Source organism: Vidua macroura, chromosome 14, assembly GCF_024509145.1.
Source record: "Vidua macroura isolate BioBank_ID:100142 chromosome 14, ASM2450914v1, whole genome shotgun sequence".
Taxonomy (NCBI): domain Eukaryota; kingdom Metazoa; phylum Chordata; class Aves; order Passeriformes; family Viduidae; genus Vidua; species Vidua macroura.
The window spans coordinates 3,819,308-3,834,408 of NC_071584.1; the positions used below are offsets into that span (position 1 = coordinate 3,819,308).

Here is a 15,101-nt window from a genome sequence, read left to right on the forward strand (position 1 = left end):
GTTGTGTTTATGTGTTGCCCAGTGCAGGCATTCTGTGCTGAGCACTGAGGCTGCCCCAGCAAACACACATTTTCCCCATGTGCTAATCAGCCTGTCAGAGCCATCCTGGGTTCATTAGTTCTGCCACTGAGACACCCTGACCATGGACTTGGGCTGCCTCCAAGTCCCAGTTTGAGCTCACAGGGACAGAGCTCAATGCTGTAACCATTCCAGACCTTGTTGTGGTGAGGCTCTGAGAGCCACAGTGTCCCCTCAGCTGGGGGAGGAACACAAAGCACACAGACAATAACCCCTCGCTGTGGGTATGCAAGTGTAGAAGCTCTTAATGCAAGTCTGGCATCCCCAAACCCCTGTTAATCACTGCCTGCACAGTGAGAACTTGAAGGATACCTTCCAGCACAGCTTCAGGTTCTCAGCATCAGCAGAGAACACTGAAGCTGTCCAGACAATCCTGACAACAGATTAAAGGGCCTGATTTACCATTTGCCTTGGACTGGCTCTCCTTTACAAATCTGATCTCCTTGGATTTGGACAGTTGGAGCTGCAGGTCCAGGCAGTTGTAGAATCAGCAGCAAAGCACCTACAAAGCAGCAAGACCTACAAGGCTTAACCTGGCAATGCCTTTCATGCTCAGAACCCAGGCAGATGCAGTCAGTGGGCAAAGTAAAAGTAAAGCTGTGCTCCTCCCACTTCCACTTTGACAAATTGTCCCTTCTAATTCAAAATCAGCTGTAGAAGAAACCTGTCCCAAACCTGTCCCCTTTGTGTGTCATGCAGGGGATTGTCCACACGAGCCTCACAAGGTCCTGGGACACCAGGCAGAAAGCCAAGGCATGGAGCAAGCCCTCAGGTGATGGCTGAACTCGTGGGCACCTCCTGCTTCAGTGAGGGGCCATCCCACACCTGGGCTTTTGAGACACAGCTGGAGGGAGCTGGGCACCAGAGGGTCTCCCCTGAACCAGCAGCAGCTGCAGTCAGATGGTGATGGACCCCCTAGCTCACCCCAGAGCTGGGCTCAGCAAAGCAGGGGAGCCACATCTGGAGAAGTAACAGTTACAGAGATTGATTTCTGATCCCAGTGCAACAGCTGGATGCTCAGAGGTGTTTCAGTGCCTCCTCACAAACCCTTGCTCTGCTCCCAGTCAGGGTTCCTGGATGCTCTCATAAATAAGGATCAGTTTAAAGCACAGAGACCCCAGGACAGATCTGGAAGGGATGAGACTTCAGAGCTGAAGAAACCCCACAACACATTTGAGACCAGGTACCATTTATCTGTTCTTCTGCCAGGACTGAGCTCTTCTCCTTCACCAGTACTTCCCCTCTGCCATATTTCTGGATGCTGTCCAGGTGTGGTCTCCCAGGTAAGGAAGTTCTGCCCTTCCAGCCCCCAGCTTTTCCTTCCCCCAGGCATTTCACCAGCCCTCTCAGGCTTCCACGTATCCTGCCTGCATTCTTCTGGAACACAGATGACCAGAATTGCAAATACTATTCCCAAAGGGACCTTACCAGAGATTTGTGGAACAGCATGAAATATTTATTCCAGTGTCACAGAGATCTCCCAGTAACACCTCACGTGTCCCCCTTTCCCCACAGCCACCTCCCACCTGAGGCTCACAGGGATCCTGCACTCAGCTCCTCTCAGTAAATGCAGTAGAGTACGTTCTCTTTGGCTCGAAAATCAGTTTTCTTGTCAAAAAATGAATCGGGTTGGCCTGACACTTGTTCCTTTTGTTAATGCCATTGGGTATTTTAGTCCCTTTTGCACTGATGAGGAACCAGGAACAGAGCTATTACGCAGGAGCTGTGTTCCTGCTGCTTCTGCTTCAGCTGACAGAGACTGCTGTCACTTCACACACAGCCAGTTTTGGGCACAAACTGCCACAGAAACGTCACTGAGCTCAAACTTCAGAGGGACTGTGCTTCAAACCCCCCCAGCCTACTTTGCAAAAATCCATTCCCGAGCCCGAGGCACAGATCCCAGCTCTGAGGAGCTGACAGGGACTGCAGAGGGACAAAGAGGGACAGGGGGCACACCTCGGCCTTTTTGAGCTGTTAGCACACAAGTCTGCAAGGTGCTTTCAGGGCATGTCAGGAGCTGGGGTGGCTTTGCAAGGTGCTTCTTGATCTCAAGGAGAAAAGCTCCAAGTCCTTGGTTCTCACTGATCAGTGCCAGCAGGGCTGGTCCTGCCCAGCCCCTGGCACTTGCTCACAGCTCAAGGAAGGGATCCACATCTCAGGAATCCTGCAAGCAAGCCTTGCCCTTTTGGAACACAAATCCAGCTCAGCCTGTAGCAAAAGGATGGCGAGAACTGGAGCTCCAGCCATCCCACATGCTGAGTCCATTGAGAGAATGTCAGGGCCTAAAATGAAAAGATCCACTTGAATTTATCTTGCAGGACATCTTGCTGCATCCGTGGAGCCATCCAGCTCTCTCAGGGCAGGGTTATGGAGACAGAACCTGACATCTGCAGCAGCAGGAGATGACAAACTGGAGAAAGGTCAGCATGAAATATTATTTCTCAGAGAATTCAACACAGGAGCTCTTCACTCCAGAAAGTTCACATCTCTCAGCTTCACAGCCGGGCTTAGTGCTGTGGTCAGAGATATTCAGCCAAAGACCTTGGAAAGAACTTCTCTGCCACAAAGATTCTCCCACACTGCAGCTGAGAGAGTCATCTGGACTCCCTGACAGCCACTGAAGAGAAAGAGACACATCTGGAGTGTGATTCATCCCAGCTATTTCAGCAATCTACCTTCCAGCCAGGTGAATCATACCCTAGAATTGACTCCGTGTTTAACTGGCTGAGGCAGACGTTTACATTTCCCACATCTTAATGTTCATCCCATCTACAATTTGGCCATTACCAAAACCAAAGGACAGAATTTAAGAATAATAATCTCTATAGGAATAATGAAATATTAAAGTACACTCTCCCAGATGCAAAAGTTTTCTGTAGGGTGAAGGTTGACAGAAATAAAGTTATGTTCTCTGTGCCCACCTGAGGAATTCACAAAATCTTAGCCTTGTAAATTTACAAAAATTAGAACTTAGATATTTGGGAAAGTGTCCTACCCATAGGAAAAGAGAAGCAGCGAGAAGAAATGCAGCAGGTGACAAGGACGTTCAGTGTGACATCCCCTGAACACTGCCTGTCTGCCAGGTGGAAGTTCTACTTCCTATTAAAATCAATTATTCTTGTCAGTTGCTTGTTCAAAGTAAAGAGCTCAAAGAGAAAATTCCTCAATGCTTTCACCTCGTAACATCAGTGCAGAAATGCCCAGGAGCATTTGGGAACTGCAGACCTGAGAATAATAATTCCTGCTTTACAGGAGCCTGCAGAGCACTTTCTGGGGTGGAGGAAAAACTTTCTCAGTGGGCAGAAGAGAAGAGTAACTCTTGTGATGTTGTATGGGCTGGGCACCAGGCACTGGTCCAACAAACACCATGGGCAAAGGGAAATTCCAGGGCACAGAGAGGAGAGGCCACTTCCACATCCCAGCACCACAAAGAAATTAATTTAATGAGGAAAATAAAAAGGGCAGAAAGACAAGGCTCTCTCTAACTCCATGCACAGCTTAAGCACACTGAGAACAGAGTGTATGATCCCTGAACCACCAGGACCACACCCTCAGCCTTCCCAGGGATTTTCCCCACAGGTTTCCACAGCAAACCTCCAAGAACTCAGTCACAAACCCTCCCTCTAGAGATGCTCCTTCAAGACACTCCCAGCAGCCCAGCAGAACAGGTGAGTGCTTTACACCAGCGAGCAAAGCCAGAGGAAAGGAATGAAACCATTCCTGCTGAAGGGCTGGGAGGATTTTGCTTTCTCTTCCCATCTGGTGGCATTTCCAGGATGGAACGTGGCCACTGGAAATACAGAATTACATTAGAGGTGCTGCCAAAATAAAATGACAACAACAACAAACAGTAAAAAAAGGGTTTCAGAGAACTCTGCAAGGCCCCACCTCTGACAGCTCATGCCAGGGAAGCTGAACTCTGTCCTCACCTGTGCTGGGAAAGCTCAGAAAGGTCCATCTGGCCAAAGATCCCCACTGTCTCCCTCTCCCCTTGCGCTTCCCAAAGCCAAAGGGCTTTAAGGTGTCATTAATGCCACATGGGAGCTTCCAAGGAATTAAAAGGAGGTGCTCAAAAGTGGGAGTTTGACTCCAGATTTTACAACTTTCTTTTCCGGCCATGCCTTTGGTGGCACCTTTTTCAAGATCAAATAAATGTCCCCATCAAAGTAAGCAGGAAAATAAAGAATAAAAGGAATAACAGGAACAGCTCCCTGTTACAGGAGCTGGTGGGATCTGTCTGACCCTGTTACTGGAGCAGGTCTGGAGCAAATCCACACGAGCCAAAGGAGAGGAAGGGAAGGGGAATGCCTCCCACAGCCTGTATTCACAGCACATCTTGATGAAAAAAGCCCAGGAACACCACCTAGGATGGCTTCCCAAAGCACATTTACAGAGTGACCTCTGAGCCAGGGGTTACAACTCCTCCCAGGCCACTGCAGGGTTTAAATCTCTGAGCCACGACCCAGACATGCCCCTGCAGAGGGACTTTGCTCCAGCTCCACATGACAGGACCAACTGGAGAATTATTCTGGGGAATGGGTGAGCCTCTGCCTCCAGTCTGGTGCATTTTCCCTGGCTCTGCTCACTTCCCAAGCCAAGATGCACAACTGGACAAGAACATCTGCTCCACCTCAGCCCCTGCCTGCAGTGAGGCAGTCAAGGATTAAATATCTTTGAGTGAAATCAGCCACTACTGTAACGTTTTGCTAAATATTCCCAAGTCATCAACACTTACTGGCTTCTTATGGGCCAACCTGAAGAAGAAATCAGGGGCTTAGTGGTCCATGGACACTGAAATATGCACAAAAGGGCCATTCAAACCACTCTCACCTGTCCATTCCTCTTTCAGGGATAAGTAATCACTGCAAGCCCACAAGATTCCAAGACCCTTTTCAGCACAAAGCTTCTCACTAATCCAAAATGCACTTTATGAAGAACCACATTCCCCAAAAAAAACCCAAATAAATCTATCATCATTCATCATCTCCTTAAAAAACATCAAGGACCTCAAAGTTTCCAGCACCATGGTCTCTGGGAATATGAATAATCTTTAAGGCAGGAAAGTGTTTCTCTATTAGATCATTTATTACTGCATCAGTAGAGTTGTAACAGTAAAAAATGAGAGCTCTGGGTAGTACCCTTTCAAATCTGTGTTACATAAACTGTGTCCTCCTCCACAGGAGCAGGATGCAGGAATAGGAGCAGGCTGTGAGGGGAGGAGGAAGAAATGTGGTGAGTGGATGCCATTTGCTCAAATTTTTCTTGTACAGAGCTGCCCTTTGTTCAGACAACATAGAAGCCCTGTAAAATCACAATAGCATTTCCCACACTGTGTTCACCAGCCCTTCCACAATGGAGGCAGCCAAAACAGCTTCAAAGAAGGATACACAGAGCTGGTGTTCAAAGCAATCACTGCTCAGGGGAAGGACAGGACCCAGCAGAGCTCCACAGAGCCCCAGCCAAGGGAGAGCACAGCTCTGCTCCCAGTGATCCCAGAGGGGAGGCACCTCACACTACTTCACAGCAACACAGCACAGCCTGCTGGGGCTGGGAGCCTGCTGGGACCCCCCAGACCCCCCCATAGCTCTGCTGGGACTCACTCCCATGAATTCCCAGCACAGCCGTCCCCACGGAGTGAGGAGGGGAGCAGTGCATCCCATGTTTCAGCCCCACACCCTGCTGCTCCTCCCAGCCAGGACAGGGCCACTCAGCTGATGGAGCAGAGCACAGAACATCACCCAGCCCATCCCGCTGCACTCCTGCTCTTGCATAATCTCCCCAGAGTCCCTTTGATGGTGTGTTTATTTTTAAACCTCTCGTCAGGAATTCTGCAAAGTGAATAATGCCCAATCTCAGTGAATAGCCCCACGGCTCATTCACCAAACACAGGGGAGGGCAGCTCCTCTTGATTTGCTCATTCTCTCAAGAGGTGCAATCACCCAAAGGTTAAGCACAAGTCAAAGAATTTCCCTTTCTGCTTTCAAGCCCCTTGATGAATTTAACTAATGACTGGATTTCAGCTGAAAGAGGCTGATTGGAGTGAGAGTCTTGCATATCCCATATTCTGGGAAGGCTGCCACACTTGGTTGGAAGCTTTATCTATCTTGTATTTATCTATATGTTATGGGGAGAGACAGTACAGATAGAAAGGTTCCTTAGGACTGGGTTGTTCTGTTTTTCATTAATTTCCACTTTCTTGAGAAGATCTCACCTGGCAGATAGGAAATGATCTGGCCTCAGCCAAGCTGCAGCAGCAGAGCCCAGGGGATGGCATTAGTCTCATTTTCCACCTTATTTTGAGTATTGCCCATGTCATTCCTATTAACAATAGCAGCCACAAGGCAGGGCCATGGATGAAGAGCTCAGTAAACCCTGGCAGCAGTGAGGAGGAGAATGGAAGGTGGTAAGGAGGCAGAGGGACCCCACTGAAGCACAGCCCACGCAGGTGTGAGCTCTTTGCATGGAGCATACGTCACCCTAATCGCTCCCCAACCCCTCCTGAGCATGGGGCACAGCAAGCCTCCCCCTGCCCCATCACATCTTTCATGCAGAGTAATTACAAATTTGCCATCATCTTTTAACTCAGATAAACAATGAGACTGGGGCTGGAAGTCCAAGCTTGAAGTGCTCCAGGGCAAGCAGCACCTTCAGCAAGCAGAGCCAGGGCAGCTGCCAGGCTGTGGGTTCAGGGCCGGCAGGGGCTATCAGCACGGATCCCTCACTGCAGCACTCAGCAACAAACAATAAACACCCTCCAAGATCCAAACCTAAGATACTCACACAAAGCCCAGCCTCCTGCCCCCAGAAGGGACTTCTGACATTCCCAAGCCAAGGCCACAACAGCCTCAAAGACCTGGAGTTGTACTGACATCCCTCCTGAGCAGGGGGCTGGAGCTTTGATTTACACCCAGCCCAGCCTCACTGGCTGAGCCTGCCTGGGTGGGGAGCAGTCAGGACTCCCAAGGCGAGCTCCCAGTTCCACAAAGTCCCAGCCCAGCAAGCACTGGGCCCAGTAACACTGAGGCATTGTGAACAGCCCATGGCAGCACCAGGAGGGACCTGCTTCTCTCTCAGTGACCCAAAGGACAGAGTAAGGCAGATCAGCAAACAGAATATTACTAAATAAATATAAATATTACTAAATAGCTATAAATTCAGCTCTGGAAATGTACAGAGAAGGACAAGATGCTGCTGGGGAATGCTGAGCCCAGGGCTAAGGGACACAGCGAGGACAAACAGCATCTACACCATCCTGAGCATCCCTATGCCCATGGTGCAGCCAATCCACAGCCTCAAAACCCCTCCATGTAGGACCAAGACTTGACTGGAAATGTCAGGAATGTAAAATCCATGCTCATTTTACCCCCAAAGCCTGTCCTTATTCAAACTGGAAAGCAAACAACTTCCCTGCCATGGAGCAGACTGTGGGAAAACTGAGTCCATCTGAGCGATCAAATGGTTTTTGCAAGGAGAGGAGATGTAATTGTCATTGCTCTGAGGAAAGCAAGAGTAAACCCCCTTTTAAAGGATATTTATGTTAAAATGTACATCACCTGTTACTCTGGACATGGAAGTTTCCAAAGCAGAAAGGAATTAAGGAGAAAATCACACAAATGACTCCCAGTGGATTGAATTCTTTAACACAGCTCCTTACAAAGGCATCTGCTCATCCCAGACATGGGATCTGTATCCCTGCAGCTGCACAAGTGCCACCAGCCAGCCCAAAGCTGGTGACACACAGCTCAGCCATGCAGCTGTCCCCAGCAGGAGCGATGGCACAGAGACACACACCAGGCAATGAAGAAAGCAACAGGAGCAGACCTCACAAAACTCTGTGTGGATACTTTGTCCTCTAAAAGCTGACACAGTTGGCCAGGTTTAAAAATCATGGAATGGAAATGAATTCAAATGCAGGGCTATGAATACAAACCAGGAACATCACTCCTGGATGGCCAGGAACAGGGAAGCAGCAGCAAGAGCCCCTTCGTGACTGAGTCACTGCCATGTGTTCTAAAACCCCATTTAATAATGAAGCAGAGGCGTGGATTGTGTCATATTGGACCACAATGTATTAAACATATCCCCAGGAATCCTCAATAATGCATATATTGGTATTGTAGTAAGAGGCCAACATGATAATATTAAAAAAATGATTATTTTTAGTACTGAGAACTTGGAACATAAAAAGTGGTGGCTGTTATTAGTGCAAATCAATGCCCAGGCTGGATTAAAGTCCAGATGAATGTATTATACTGATTAAATTCACCACCTGGGCTCCTTATTTGCTGTTCTCATCTCCTGGTTTCTCAGGGTAAGTCCCTGCAGCTGCCATCTAACAAAGTCCAGGAGGGGCTTGTTGGCAGAGGAGGGGAATGACAGCTACAAACTGTTTCACAGACACTGAGCTCACAGAAAATTGAATTAAAGGAAGCACAAAAGAAGCAATGGCTGCAGAAGCAACACCTGGCCCCAGGAACCAGCCTGGGCTTTGGGTGACTGCAGGGGCACTGAAAGCCTTTTCTCCAAGCCAGGGGGAATCAGAGCCCACCCAGCTGCTCTTGTGCAAACCAAGAGCCACCCAGTGAAAATCCCATTGATTCCACTTCCAGTAGCAAAAGGAAAAACCAAGATGAGCACCCAGAATAAGAAACAGCCAGACAAAACTTTTTGCCACCAAAATGATGATATTCATGAGAATTATTCCAGCAAAACCACAAGTCTTCCTCATGATTTCCAGGACTCCAGCACCTGGACCAAAAAGTAGCCATGGGCATCCTGAGGGACACAGGGATGAGCAGTCTCTGCCGTCCAGCACCTCCATGCTGGCAGCAAGAGCACAGCAAACCCAGCCAGGCACAGCTCAGGTCCTCACAGAAACCACGTCTCACACCCACATCTCACCTTCCATCCCCAGCTCCTGAGAAGGCAAACAGGCAGGACTTCAAAGAGATGAAGGCAGGAGATGAGAGCAAAGCAGCTTCTCCCCTTGAGACTCCTGTTGAGCCAAAGCCTGTGGCATCCTCTGGCTCTGTCAGGTCCTGGAGTGGCCCAGGAACACTCTGCCCCAAGCCCTGCCTCACTCAGAGCTGGAAAGCACTGAACCTTCCCAGAGCAAACCCTGCCTTCCTGCTTGCTTTGGGAAGCAGCACCTGGGGCAATGGAGAGCACAGCGGCGGCACTGCAGGGCTGTGTCACACCCCACCTTTGTCCCTGGGTTCCAACAGTGACAATCCAGCTGGGATCTGGCATCATGTTCTTATTCCCACCACTTTTGCCTCCGAAAAGCTGAAGGGACAGCGCTGGCTGGGAAGGCTGTCTTGTCAGGAAGCCATGGCTGATGGCTTCTCACTTTTCATGGACAACTGCCACAGCCAAAATGTCCCCTTCAATGGGAGTAACTCAAGGCAGCCACTGGCTACAGCCTGCTACCTCAGCTGGGCCATGGCTTAGATGACACTTCCACAGGATGGAAAGGTAATAGCAGGTGATTTTCCAATCCGTCACCACATTCTGAGCCAGGAGTTCCCCCCTGGCCCCCTGGGCTGCTCAGGGAGCCAGCAGCAATCCAGGCACAGTGAGAACAGCCATGAGCATCCCCATCGTCCTGCTCCCATGTCCCAGCCCCACAGCTGCCTGCATGGCCCCACACCCTGCGAACTCAGAGTTCTGGCAGGAGCCCTGAAAGCCCTGACAGAGGGGTGGGATGGGCAGGCCACCAGGACACACCAGTGTCACCTCATCCATTGTGTAATTGGCCCTCTCCCCTCTCTCCAAGTCATGCTGCACAGGACACGAGCAAGTGCTGTCCCTTCCCTGTCCCACTTCACCTCGTCAGGAGGTCACATTTGCTGCCTGGTGCAAGGAAATGAGCACCTGGATGGTGCTGGAGAGATCAGCTCTGTACCAAGATAATTCTATTCAAAGTCTAGAGGGCAAAGCTGTCACAGATGAAGTATGTCTGTGTATTATCTGTTGGCAAACATGGGACGTAATGGCAGCCACTCAACTTAATGGCTCGAATTCCAGCTCCTCCAAACGAGCCCATCGCCCTGCATGTAATCACAGAATGTATTTAAAAGTATAATTTCCATCCAAAAGGACCAGAGCTGGAGCAATATGACTCATGCAGCTCCCTGTGCATTGGGAAACATGTCAGGAAGCCTGGGAATTTGTGAGCCCGTTGCCATCTGTGCAGAAACTGGGCCGTGGACATGATTCCTCAAACCATTCCTCTGGCATCCATGGGAGCCTGGAGGCTGCTGAGCCCCCAAAGTTGGGCCTTTGCCTCTACACCCAAGGGAGCAGAAGCACTCTGTGAAGCACAGGGATACAAATACTAAAGAGAAAGGCAATGGAATTAAAAGGCATCTCTCCCCATGTACCTATTCCAGCACTCCAGAGCTCCACAGTTACAGCTGCAAACTCAGCTCCATTTCTGCCATAACAAAATCATCTCCACAGCATAATTAGTGTGCTTGTGTTAAAATGGGTACAAATGCAGGGGAAGAGGCATCCAAATATGATTTGTTTTTCAAGACAACATGATGTTTTCCCTGGCTAATAGATTCGATTCATTAAGGAATAACAAGAGCCAAGCACCACTTACAGCAAACCTTGCTGCTTTTAGCAGTGAGTTATCCATCCCCAGACTGGTTTGCACATTATTTTTTTTTACCTGCTATGACTTGACAACCTTTTTTAGTCTAACTTGCCTACACATGGCTTACAAAATATCTCTTCTGTAACTACTGCTTAAAATCCTGCTTATTCCTAATTTCCTTAATGGCTCAGTTAAGTCCCCTGGCACTGTTCTGCTCTGGGACTGGATGACTTCCACATTCACATGAAAATTTTCAAGATAGTTGGATAGTTTGTGTGAGCAGGTATTTGCACTCGGATTTGCAACACTCTCTCAGGGCAAACATCTGAGTTGTCTGAAGGGGTTTTGAATGAATAATTTCCTGTGTTATCCACCTTCCTCTAGAAATAACGCTCCATCTGTTCATGGAACAGTTCCCTTCTCTTCATCCCAAGGCAGGATGAAGGTCACGCAAGGGGAAGAAAAATTTGCACATCCCCAGTGCCCTCCAACAAAACACAAGGCACGTACCTGGCCAAGGTCATTAAGCAGTCAGGGGAAGAAATACAGCTGTCAGGTTAAGGGGAGTGAGTAATCACCCAGTGCATCATTGCTGCGACAAGCACCCCAGGACACGGGCTGGAGTCACAACATGTCCTGTGCAATTAATCACTAATCACAACGTGCTACACAGAAATCAAATGGCAACTCCAAAGGTGAACCAAAATGTTACCTTCAAAACACTTAAGCTTAAAAAAAACTCCAAACCTGAAAAAAACTCAACTGTCCAAGCTGAGGGGAAAGGCAAATAGAGTGTGTATAAAATCCCTAGCAGCCTCTGGGTGGAAAGCAGCTCCTCTGCGACGTGATTCACCCCAGAAGAATTGGCAGCAGCAGAGCCCATGTGAAGCTGTGCTGATATGGAAGATCTGTCCTTTCCCTGGCCTGTCCCACTGCCTAATCTACAGAACCCTGCAGTGGTTTCCATGAGAACAGCAGGGCTCTGCTCATCCTCCCTGGCTCCCTGTGGAGAGCTCCTGCCTGGCCTGGGCTCTCTCCTCTTGCATGTCTGGGATAACCACTGGCAGTAAACTGGTCACTCATAGCAGCTGGGTAGCCCCCGAGCCAGGAGCACTCACAGTCACAGAGCTACCAAATCATTAAGGCTGGAAAACAGCTCTGAGGTCATCAAACCCAACCTTTGACCAGATGCCACCACACCATGGAGTGCCAGGAATGAGCAGGGTAAATTCAAGTCCTGCTCTGGCTTCAGAAAGGATCCAGGAGCCTCATGGACAGCTGGGCTCCTACTCTGACGAAAAGCAACCAACTTCCCTCTCAGTCAGACCTCCAAAGCATCTCGACTTTGCCTCTGGTGGAAAGGTGCCTCCAGGAGCAGCACTGGGTGGGCAGTGGCAGCTCTTGGATAGAGGTGATGCATTCCTGGGCTGGAGCAGTGGGCATCTGATCCATCCCCCACATTGCCCAGATTGCAAGAGGTTCTTGCTGTTCCCTCCTTGGACAGGACTGGGGGAGGGTGAGATTTCCCTGCAATCCTCCTGCACCCAACTGAGCCCAGCCAGCCTCGTGTGAGGCTTTGTCCTTACTGAGGAGTGACACCAAAGTCCATGGGAACACGTGGGAGCCCACGTTCCTCAAACACCTCGGGTTCTTCCTTCAAGGAACACACAGCTCTTGTGGCTGATGGACAATTCCAGTGCTGCTTTCCATTTTTAGAGCAAAACTGGAGTAAAGCACAAATGGCAGTCCAGGAGGTTGGCACACACAGGTACAGAGAGATTTGAGAGCACACAGAGCTTGGGTCTGGATTGAAACATGCCAAAATGGAACTGTCAAGGCTGAGTCCAAGGAATTCCCATCCAAGGATCCACTCAGGCTCAGCCTCAGCTATTCCATATATTATTTGCCTGGCAAGCAGTCTACACTCAGTTATATCCAATTATTATTCCTTTCAGACACAGGTTTTCCCAATGCAGAACATGGAAAGGATGCCTTAAAGGCCATTTCTAGGACAGGAATATACAGAAAAGAGACCAAATAACAAAGGTGGGAGATTCCGACCTAATGGACAATCTCCAGCTCTTCTCAGTGTGGTTTTTCTTTTTCAGCTAAAAGCAGAAGTTAAGTGTGTGAGCTTCCCTCAGATGTTCCATGTGGTGGGCAGGTCATACCAACCACACTATGGAAGAGACAAGCATGGCAAAGGGATCCACCCAGTGAATTCGCAGGCACTTTGCAATGCAGTACCACAGGAGATTACCTTAATTGATAGTGAAATATGCCCAGATCTCTGAAATAAAACTTTAGCTAGAGTTATTTTGAGTAATTGCTGAAAATTAGAGCATGTACCCTCACTGCTCTGCAGCCCATTTCATTCCTCTCTCTAACACTGGAACAACTTCAAAATATTCCCAAGGCTATGCCAAGTCCTGCCCCACTATCAAATGTACCATCATTAAGAACTGCTTCTGCTCTTTGAAGGTATCCAAGATGTTCTCTTCAGGGAAGTGTTTGCTAAGTACCCTCCTGAAGACATCTGTAAGGAATTTTTACTACTGGCCTAGATATTTACTTCACCTGGAAGAATTAAGTGGCTCTAAGGAGTTTTTAGTTGAAGTAAATCCTCATTTAAACAAGCCCCAGGAAAGTGGACAGGGAGTTCCAATTGCCTCATTTGCTTTTGTTTTATGACCCATTCAGAAGAAAAGAAACAGGGAAGATGGAATGTGATCTGTGTCTCCCAGGTTTCTGTTGCTATTCCATACCTCACTCCTCAGTGCTCTTCTCTCCCCCAGCACTGCCATGGAAACGATAAATTATCCTACTCTCACAAATTTGCACAATCATTTTTATGGTCAGCGCTGCTCAAGAAAGGAGCTGCCTTCCTGGAGCTGCACAGCTGGGGCAGCCAGGGTGTGCATCCAGAAGGAAGAGCTATGGAAAAAAGCTGCCATTGGAGACATGTGGCCAGAGATGTGACCAAGGGGTGGGATGAGCAGCTGGGCCAGTGCCTCCATGGTCAGGCATGATGGACAAACCCTTCTCCTTCCTATTTCATCTGTAATAGCTGGAGTCAGGGAGAACCTGGACATCTCAAAAGCCTGGAGAGATTCTTCCTTGGGTTTATGTTGGGTTGGTTTCCTGGTTCAAATCCTGTGTTTCCCAGAGCTGACAGAGCTAGGTGGGAGAGGCTGTCCCACGTCTGCTGTTACCCCACAGGAGATGGCATTGTTTCCACACCAACGTGATGGAAAAAAGAATCATTTCCCCTCCAGTTCAGCTGCAGTCTTTGATAACCTGGATCACAGCCCGAGTCTGCTGTCACACAAGTTTAGGATCCTGTGATGCAGCACAAAGCAATAAAAAACAAGTGCACAAAACCAAAGCCAACATTTGTTGTGGTCTTTGATAGCTTTCCATCTCCACAGCAGTGTGGAAGAGGTGATGCTCTTCCCCGACATTCTCTGCTTATATGAAACAGGCAAACCTTGGGAATGCATCTGAGAACCAAAAAACGTCTGATAAACAGGAAGGAAACTCATTCCAACCCCATATTCAATGGGAAAGATGCTCCCAGGGCAAGGAACCACAGGAGCAGCAGTGGCAGGGAGTCAGAGAGGAGCTGGGAATGCACTGAAATGAGAGCAAGATCCATGGGAGGCTGTAACATTCCCCCTTCCATGGCTTGTTCTGCACCAAGCAACTCATTCCAGACAGATATCGACAGTGTGTGAGGCATTCAGAGAAATAGCAACAAATTTTATCAGAGGTTCTGGAAGGATTAATACCCAGGAAAAGATTAAACCCGTTAAAAGCTCAACTAAACTCCCATTTCAGAGCCTGCTAACACAGCTTCAATAGTTCCAGAGAGGCATTAGTTATGTATAATGGAGAGAGCAGAGAGTCTGAAATGGAGAAAGGCTCCATTTTAACCATCTGAAAGGAAAACACCAACAAAGGATTTCAAACAGAGGATCAACAAGGTGAGAATATAAAATCAATTACGGAATTTTCCCAAGGCAGTCCAGGAAGTCTGGAAGGAGCAGAGCCAGGGGAGAGCCCCTCTCTGCACCAGGAACCAGAACTCTCCAAACCATGAGAGCTTTGGATCCACCTACCCCCAGCAGCCCCAGCCTCCCTCCTGGAAGGAACACAGTGCTGCCAAAAAACTTGAGGCAATTCCTTCAAATCCTTTCACACTTTTGTGCCAGCAGCCTGTGGCCGTTTCGATGTTCAACCTCACCTTTTCCACCCTTCTGGGAACTCACCTGTCCCAAAAGGCACCTAAGTACTTGGACACATCCTCTTTCTCTCCTTAAAAAGGCAAAAATAATCCCATCTCTGTTATTTATTACACTCCTTGGAAATGCAGCTCCTCAAACAACTTTTAACAACTCAAATCACCATCCAGTAAATCCAGAGG

The 15,101-nt window shown here is 48.7% G+C and overlaps 1 protein-coding gene across 6 annotated transcripts in view; it reads right to left on the reverse strand.

Annotated features, from left to right (window-relative positions):
* ARHGEF9 (Cdc42 guanine nucleotide exchange factor 9) overlaps nt 1-15,101 on the reverse strand; it is a 191,727-nt gene that overhangs the window by 59,609 nt on the left and 117,017 nt on the right. The gene's annotated exons all lie outside the window — the stretch shown is intronic.